The sequence below is a fragment of the Acanthochromis polyacanthus genome, chromosome 2 (assembly GCF_021347895.1).
Source record: "Acanthochromis polyacanthus isolate Apoly-LR-REF ecotype Palm Island chromosome 2, KAUST_Apoly_ChrSc, whole genome shotgun sequence".
In the NCBI taxonomy this organism is placed as follows: Eukaryota; Metazoa; Chordata; class Actinopteri; family Pomacentridae; genus Acanthochromis; species Acanthochromis polyacanthus.
This window is the reverse complement of record NC_067114.1, coordinates 6315002-6323931: the sequence shown is the minus strand read 5'-3', so window position 1 is coordinate 6323931 and position 8930 is coordinate 6315002.

The following is an 8930-nucleotide window of genomic DNA, read 5'->3' as shown; positions in this document are numbered from 1 at the left end:
AACTCAGTCTGATGCTGCAGCTTGGTCAGACAGACAATCAGACCATATAGGGCGCCTCTCCCTCTATTTTTTTTTCTTTTCTAGGAGTGCAGGAAGGAAGGCTTTACTTGGGCAATACCACAGACACATTCAACACTCAATGTCTATTACCTTGAATGGAAGAATGCATCACAGTCTTCTTTAATGTTTGTTTTCTCATGTTAAAATCTCTTTATTAGTTGTGTTGATCTTTAGAACATTATTTCCACAAAATAAAGAACGCTGATATAACCTGTTCAAAATTCTGGCACTAGTGCAGTCTTGTACCAATAGATGACTGTACTAAAAAAATAAAAGTCATAGCTAAGCAAATTTTCCTCAAATTTTTCAGTTAATTTCATTTTAATGTAAACCCCCAGTCTTATTGAGCAAAAATGCAAATATGACTCCAACAAAGTCACACTATGTGTCATGCTGGACTATTGCAGTAACTCACCGTCCACTTCTTTAATACACTGGCTGCACTGAATGGAACCTCCTCCTCCAAAGGCTAAAGTTGGTGGCTGCATCTGTTTTCGTCTCTGGGAGTCTCTGATCATGCATCAGCTTCCTGGCCTACCTTTGCAGGTGCTTTCTTTTTAGCCACTTTTTATTTTATGATCCATGATACCATTTCTGCAGTTATGCAGCTTACATGCTCACATCCTCACACTCATACAGCAATAACTTATCAAATCCAAAAGCAGACCAACCCTGTTAGCTGGTTCAGTGATCATACCGTGCTATTTCTAACCCCTGCTTTGAAAACATTGGCCACTTATCACAAATAATAGGAATTATTGTCAGGCAGCAACTTCAGGAACACATACCCATAGTGGTAAATCTGTACATAGGAGACATTTTTTACAAAATAGTTTTTTTTAAATTTAATTTAATTTATTTTAAAAAAGGCATATAAAGCTAGAAATAGACCATTATTAATAAAATACAAGTGTAAACAACATAAATAAATTTGTTAACTGTTGGTGGTTGCAATGTTAATTAGATGTGAGGTGCTGAAGGCAAAAGTAAAGAGAAACTAAAAGGCTAAATGGTGCTGATGAGACTGTTAAGGAGACCATTTTAGGCTACATCCATGATAATAATACATTTTCTTTTTTTGTATTCTAATTTTTGTGACATGCATTTCAGCAGTGTTTCAGAGATAATCTCCATGTTACGCACCTGTAAAGGCACATTTTCTTACACACACTGGGCATATGGAAACAAACATGAAGCAGGAAGTTTGTTTCATGGTTGTGGAAAATATAATGGAGGAAGAGCAAAAAGTAGCACTGCCATGGCCTTAGCCTCTGCCTCCAGTTCCTCCTTTGCCTGCAGCCAGTTTTTCTCACCCTCCTTCTGTGTACTTGTGTCTTAGTGCTTAATTGCAGGAGTGGAGACAGGGGCACTTCAGCCTGAGCTGAGCTGAGTCAGCTGCAGTTCATCAGGATCATGCTTCTGACGCTCTGCCGTGCCCCTTCCACTCTGGCAGAGTGTAAACTTTGCCCATGCGTTCAATCAGCCTTCCAGCATTTCTGCTGCCATCACATTTTGACTAACCCTCATTTCCTGTGCCTGGAGCTCCATGAATGTTCCACGTTGTGTTACCAGATATCTTCCCCTCCACTTGATTCACCTCCCAGCTCTCTGGATTCCTGTTTGCCCTGCTCTGCCCAGGTTCCTCAACAACCATCCCAAGCCTCGGCCCCAGGTTCCAGCTACCAGCCCAACATGTGGCCTACAGTTCCAGGCTCCCAGTAACCAACCCAGGCCTCAGGTCCCAGATTCCCAGAGTCCCACCCAGTCCTAGCCCCAGTAGTGCTGCTGCAATAAAATCAACTGTTTTAACTATTCTTCTGCCTCCTGCCTTTTGTGTCTGCAAGTGGATTCACAACTTTAGCCACTAAAAAGGGTGCGAGACTTCTTTAAATGCACAACAGGTATGCTAGCATAGTTAAATCTAATTTGTAATCTAAACTGAATTCATTTATTTCTTTGTCTTTCTAAATATATCTTCCAGAAAACGCCACAGTTTTTAAACAGGGGCCAGCTCTGTTTCCAAAAGTCTCAATTTCAGGGGGCCTAAAGATTCAGGTGGGATGTGGATTCTGGGTGGAAATGCAGTGGAAGTTGTCTTTTCAAATGAGCACATTTGTGTGGGTGCAACCTAAATACCTTTTTGTCCAGCCTACACAGGTGAGGCATATTAGGTTTGATTGTGTAGCCCATCTACACAGCAGCATGCCGAGTTGAAAAAAAGACAACAGGAAGAGGCAGTCTTTGTGGACTCATACACCCTACACATGATAACTAATCCCATAAGCATACATACTTTCCATCCTGACAGAATGGTGTATAACAAATAACTAAGTAAATAGGAAAGCTAAGTGGATGACAGGTAGACTAGGATTAGCGTCATACTGACAGTTACACCCATAATCCCACAATAGTACCTGTACACATTGAAACTGCCACCAAATTAGGATTGTTATTCCTCCATGGAGGATCTCTGGCTTCACATTTTCAAGTACGTTTAGATTTTGGGAACAGCGAGTCTTTCATTTCCATTCATATTGGTTGATTGGTGAATGTTTAATATTCAAAGCATGTTCAAGTTTCTTTGCCAAGGCCTGAGACCAAAAAAAGGGAATACTTTGAAATCAGCTCTAACAACACTATAGACAGCACCTTTTAAGAATATTTTTGTATTTGTTGGATACTTTGAAAAAGTACAGTTCAAGGAAATGTGTGTTGCTAAAACCATAAAACTAGCATCTCCAAACTAGACATGAGCAAATTTGTATAGTAGGATGACAACTCAGCATTGTGTACAGAATTCAAAACTAAAGCAGCATATATAACCATGATCAAACAAGTCAGAAATAAACACGGATATAATACAAATAGGGATATGAATGTATTGCACCGAAAGGCATGGATTAAAGATATTTAAATAGGAAGAGATGTGTAATCAAAATTTAACCCGGTTGGGTTGATTTAGGTTTGAATAACCTAAATTAACCTTAAAAAACAAGGAGATGAGGAGGCTTGAGTCTTTATTTATCAAAGAGGAATGAATCACCAAGCACAGGGAATACGCAACATGAAGAATCAAAAGCAGAGATGCAATAACCATGGCGTTTAGGGAGTAAAATAACTTCAATGAACCGTTTTGTGAAAAATAAACAGACAAAAAGTGAAGTGTATCAGATTGAAATCAAATGAAACATGGTCTTGAGGCTTTTGAAATGACTTACCACCAGTCTGTAAATTAAAATATCATGTTCTCTTTTGCTCGTGCTGCTGTCACAGTCAGTGGAGAAACAGAGTCAGCTGAGAGGAAGAAGAGCAAGAGGAGGGGGAGTCAGTGGTCTGTAAACTAAAGCGCACTGATAATAATGCTGATGATCCAGCTGACCTTGTAGTCAGCTAACTGATGTGATTTTTATTTTAATCCTTAGCTTTGTTAGTTAGTTCTCGTCTGGTAAGCTATTTGCGGCTCCAATTAAAGTCAAGCATCCACAATCAAGCATGAAGAGCATCATTTTGGAAGAAAATGGAATACACGGTGAATGCGATTGAGTCATTACTGTAAGGCCAGTTTTCTACTTATACAAGTATGATAAATAAATCCCCAAGTCTTCTTTGGCAATATATCAGGTTTTTTTATGGGAAACAACGAATTCTCTCTGTGCATGAGACATCACTTTCAACTAAGTTCCCCGTTACAAAAACATCTCTCAAGGAAGTGTGTTAATTCCAGATCACATGACCTGCTCCACATGATGTCATTTCCTCCTGAAGAAAAGACTGGAAAGACTCCAAGGCTTTCTGAGTTATTTAATAATGTGAAAGTCAAGTCTGGATTTATGGCATGTCAACAGGTTCACCACATTATCTTTATGAACAACTTTCAATTTCAATTTTACTCAATTGTGTATATAACATTTTAGAAGAGTCTTTATTCAAAAAAAGCCATGTGGTGTTTGGTTATAGGCGGCCATGTTGATTTTCGGCCTGAAAAAAAACAAAATGTAAACTATGATACCTGTCAACTATGTTACACAAAGTCTCGCAATTATCCATTGACCCAGTGGTACTCATGTTCAGCAGTAGTGTCTGTCTAAGAAATATGTGCAGATGACTTCCCGTACATGTTTTACATGTATGAAACAGATTTATCAAAGTGGACAAGAAAATTAGTATATTGGGGCTATAATCATGACTCAATGCCAGTGTTATATTGTCTGTGTCCACAAGTTCTTAAAGGTCTGCTGGAGTATGCATGATATGAATTTTGTCAGCTAGCATTCATAGAGCCTTCTAAAGATATCCATATGAAGTCTACAATTTGTGCCCATGTGGACAACTGTGCTACACAGGCAGTAGTGTACATGCTGAGCAGTGATGTGCAAATGCAGGATATCCAGACATTGATTTACGGTACATGTATGGAACACAACCCACCAAGCAGATTCCAAGTGGACAGCAACTACCTTTCTGAGGTGCAGCTGTCTACAGCAGTCCAGGTGCATATAAAACACATGACATGTCGTAAAAATAACCAAAGTTTACATTAGTGTTGGCTCAGATGACCCTGAACCATCCCTTAGTTATGCTTCTGCAGGTCTAAGCTGCTGTCAGCTTCATCATGATACACTGAACACCTCTCCTCTCTTTCACTCTCCTTGATTTTATATGCCATTACTGCATGTCATTGATTCTCTCTCCTGCAATTTGAGTTTTGTCCTCTCCGTCCTCTCTCTCTCTCTCGCTGTATATTTCTGGCTCTGGAGAGGCCTGTTTCACTTGTGTGATTACCGGCCTCGCCAGCCTGCCCGGTGTTTATGTTGTATTGTTTGTTGTTTCCTTCTCCTTTTCTCTCTCCGCTCGCCTCTCACGCTAACTGGTCGACCACCCACCCTGAGTCTGGTCCTGCTTCTTCCTGTTCAAGGCAAGTTTTTCTGTGCCACTCTTTCCAAGAGGTGGCTGAAAGGAGAATTGTTAAGCATACTTCTACAATTTCATATAGGGTCTTACTATGTAAAATGCTCTTAGTGGACTTGTGTTGTGATTTGTTGGATTTCTCTTTGGCAGTTTGGGGTCTAATGGCAAATAGATGCTATTTGCTTGGCTGAGGGCCATTTTATTTACATTCCTAAAGTGTGGTAAAATGGCATTTTTTTTCATACATATATATGAAAAAGAGAGGCAAATATGTCATCTCTTACTGTTTGCTGCAATTTGTATAGACCTGTAGATAAACAGATTAGGAAAGAAGTGCATAATTGGAAAACAGAGCAATATGTTGTCACTTTATGCAAAAATGAGACCATTGCATGTGCCACTTTTGCCAAATTGATTCATCCTGAACCTCACTAAATATGAGATAAGGTGTTTTATTTTATGTGGCAAGAAAAGCCAAAGGAACATGCATATGTGCCCAAAGTTTCAGCTTTAATGGTATAAAGTGTGAGTATCGTAATCCTAATTTGAAAACAATTTGTTAAAACTCACCTGTTGCTGAGGTCCCCATAGCACCAACAATACAGGCGGATTTTGCTGTAAATGTATGCTTTCTAGTTCAGGTTCGTTTGTGTTGAATCCTGGCAAAAAGTCCTGCATGTTCTTTTTTTTTTTCTCACAGCAAGTTGTCAGAAAGACGACTCCAGCCAAAACAGGTTTGTCCTGAAATAGTTCGAACTGCCATTTTCAGGGCTAACCAGGCAATTAGGTCAGTGATCCCTTAATTGCGTATCCCATAAGCAATGCCAAAGGAAGAGTTCATGTTCCATATTTGAGCATTCCATTTCTGTGAAAGCAGAACAATTTAACACAGTTAAAACCAGGAAGCATTCAACAGAGGATGTTTACTAAAGCTTTGAAGTAAACATTATAGAAAATGGAAAGATAAAGCATCTACACTAGCATTTAAGCTGGTATTTACATGCATTATATTCACACAAATGTAAAAAAATAAAAGGTGTGTTATAAATGCAATCGTCCTGCTTCACGGTTCTCATTAAAGTATCCAAAAAGAAGATGAAATGCACATTACCTACACTAGATAACATCACTTCACTGAAACAATATAGATTGATTGTGTCATGCTTACTGTCACTGTCAAAAAAGACTCTAAAGACTTTTAATTTTGTAAATGTTGGAAAGAACTGACTATTTTAAGGTGAACAAATGTTAAAACATTACTCTAGAGCATAATAATAGCAATATCTTTAGTTGTTGTTTTTTTTTGCCGTGTGAACAGAAACAACATTGTCCAAATGAACTGCTTAAGGGTCAGTAGCATGACAGGATGGTATTAAATTGTTAGCAGTTGTGGGGGAAAAAAAATAAGTTGCTCAGAAATAAATTGCCTCAGTTAATTCCCTGGAAGCCCCTCTGTGTTTTGCTGGGATGAAACTGGATGAAACTGAGAGAGAAATAGGGATGGAGGAATAAAGGAAATTAGTAACGTAATCCACAGCAGGATCAAAAGAGTGCGATTGAATTCTATTTTGTTGCATCACAGCAAATGAAAGATGTTTTAGATCAAAGGCTGTGATTTTCAGGGGGGCGAATATGGAGATGCATTATTGAAGATTGAACAAAGTGTGTGTGTGCCATCGTGCCTGCATGTGTGTGTGCGTGTTGGAGGGTCGTATTTGATGTCATAACTTGGGAAATGTAACCTCCTCTATTCAGACCTGTGTAACCTAACCTGGGCCTCTCATTGTGTCTTTATTTGTTTGATTTCAAGGCAGGGACATTACAATAAAGCCAATCTGGAAATGGGATCGGGCTGTGACTGATGGTAATTACTTGCTGTCTACACCATTAAGAATTTAATGTAATTTCAGATAGACTTTCCTGGAAGGGGGGTGGAGGTTAGAGAGAGATGGAGAGAGCTAGAAAAAGAGACAGAGAGCGATCACAGGAGCAATAGCTGAGCGCTGTATGTATATATGTCCATATGTATCTGTATGTGTTTATGAAGACAAACATCTGCAAGACAGCTAAATAAAGAAGTAAACTGGAAACCAGTTTGACTTACCGAAATTCACCCCAATGAATGACTGTAGTCTTCCATGCTGAGTATCTTTCTAATAACCTGCATGGAGCATGAAGACAACTAATTCCTTGGGTCACAAACGGTTCAAGGTCGTGTTTTAAGCCGAGTGACCCCTCCAAAGTCCATTCTGCCCCTGGTATGAAGATGCCGAACTGGCTGTCAGCAGGATTACTGCTGGAGGTGATCAGTCATGTAGAAAAGCAGTGGAGTGTCTCAGTCTGGGTGACCCTCTATCCAGCTGTTTCCAATCCAGAGCAGGATTCACGTAATGAGACAGATATATCTAAACACTCTCACCGAGGGTTAAAAACAATTACAGCAGAGGTTAAAGTTCATTTGGAGGATTATGTCCGAGGGAGGAATGTATGGATAACATTGCTATTTGATACTGCACAGTATTTCTGACTGCAGAACAAATTGCAATGGACCTGCTGACACAGGCAGCAGATTTGTAGACTGCAGCCAAATCAGGATTTTGCAACATTCACCACCACTATGGCTTATCAAAAAAAAAAAAAGTGCAATATGGTGAAGAGGAATGTCAGCAACTTTTGTGATCATCCTATTACATTCAAGTTTGTACGCTGCCACAAAAATATGTTGACATCTTGGCACAAAGTTTGGTAAATGATTCCCAAACTTTGTAAACTAGCAACTTTGGTGATCGTCATTTATATAAAATGCTACCATGAGGTTGACAGTGATAGTCTTTAAGGAGATATCTTGACAATTATTGGATAAATTGATATGAATTTTGGAACACTAAGTTCTCCTCATAACAAATTGTTCTTTCTTGCCAGTACAATCATTTTGTTGCAGATTTGGTGACCATGGGGAATATAACCACTTCACATCAGGATGTTGTCATTATGAGCAAGTCTGCATGAAACCACTAAAATTTTGCTCAAGCACCATATCACACACAACTGCCAGGAGGCTGCAGACTGTCTCTTAGTCATGACAGACAATGTTGCTTCAGAATAAAATTAAATTCCTGTCATTTTGTCCTTCGAGATACACAAAATGTTTGATCTGTAATGATTACAGCAGGTATGAATTTTATCAAAATAAAGGAAAAGCAGTTTATAAAAAAACTAACAAAGCAAATATAGCATTTTTTTCCAAGATACGTGATGTCATTATCTAACCTTGCCATTTATTAACCAGCACCACTGTTTGTTATTGAACAGAGGAGCACACTCTATCATCATAAGAGCTGGGTTTGAGCCATAATAGGCCTGAAGGGCCTGTATGACTGTTTCCTGTCCCAAGATGCTGAGTCAAAATGACTAATTGCAAGAGTTGGTGTGGGTGAAAGAGAAATGAGATACAGTGAAATAAGACCTCCGTTGTTATTACTGCAATTAATCATATGTTATAATTGTTGGCACAGTGTCAAAAAACAAATGTAAAATTACCCAGACACCTTCTTAAATTCTATGGCTACAGACAGTCAGTGGCCAGGCAGCTGACTCTGTTACTGTAAGCAGATATGGAATGCATCTCCAAGGTACTGCCTGGGTATCGGTTCTACTTGATGAACGAGGAGAATTGATGATGATATCACACCTGGACTTGCTAAGGCTGTGCAGCATTTGATTCCCACGATTCCCATAGTCAATAGTTGATCTGCACAGTGAAACTATTAGAGTGCGACAACAAAAACAAACTCAAATTCATCTTATATAAGTATGACTTATGTTTCTACATGAGGACATGCGGACATCTTGACCAGCTAATCTTGAACAAAGCACATTTAAAATTCATGAAATTATAATAAATGTAAAATATAAATGCTTTGGTCACACATAGAAAACAGTTTCCTTGGTGAATAGGGTTT